The sequence below is a fragment of the Limulus polyphemus genome, unplaced genomic scaffold, assembly GCF_000517525.1.
Source record: "Limulus polyphemus unplaced genomic scaffold, Limulus_polyphemus-2.1.2 Scaffold2760, whole genome shotgun sequence".
NCBI lineage: Eukaryota > Metazoa > Arthropoda > Merostomata > Xiphosura > Limulidae > Limulus > Limulus polyphemus.
The window spans coordinates 7,719-8,310 of NW_013668370.1; positions in this window are offsets into that span (position 1 = coordinate 7,719).

A 592-nucleotide genomic window follows, 5' to 3' on the forward strand; every position below is an offset into this window, starting at 1 on the left:
ATAAAAATGAAAGTGATGAGTTCTTCTCTGAAATTAATGCATCAGAAAAGAAAATCCACGATGCATGTTGCTCACTTGGGGAGGGGGAATAGCCAGGTGGGCAAGTTGGATATCACTCAGTGGGAGATCACATCCTTCTAGTGTAAGGACTACTAAGGTAGTAAAGCAAAAGATGCTGTGATAAAAACCTTCTGCATGGTGCTAAAGCATCATGTCAATAGGCAATACGGAAGTTTGCTTAACTGGTCATTATGTCTTGGGTGGTCAGCAGAGTATAACATGTCAGGCCATAGAGTATTGGAAGAATACTTACATGAAAATATACCAGTATAAACAGAACCATCTAAGATCTGCATCCTGAGAAAAAAACAAGACCCATATGGCTGACCTAGCCTTCTTGTTCCTAGTGTCAGAGGTGGCCTGCACTACACTAAAAGATAAACATCCAAGCCCTACTTCTTATTGAGGGCTGTGTCCATTCAGTCTCAAAACAGTGGGATTAAACTGACCCAATTGGGAATTCTCCATATTAACCTCCCTAGTGGCTTGGGAAAGCAAGGATTCCTCATTACACCGAACAAAGAAAAAAGTG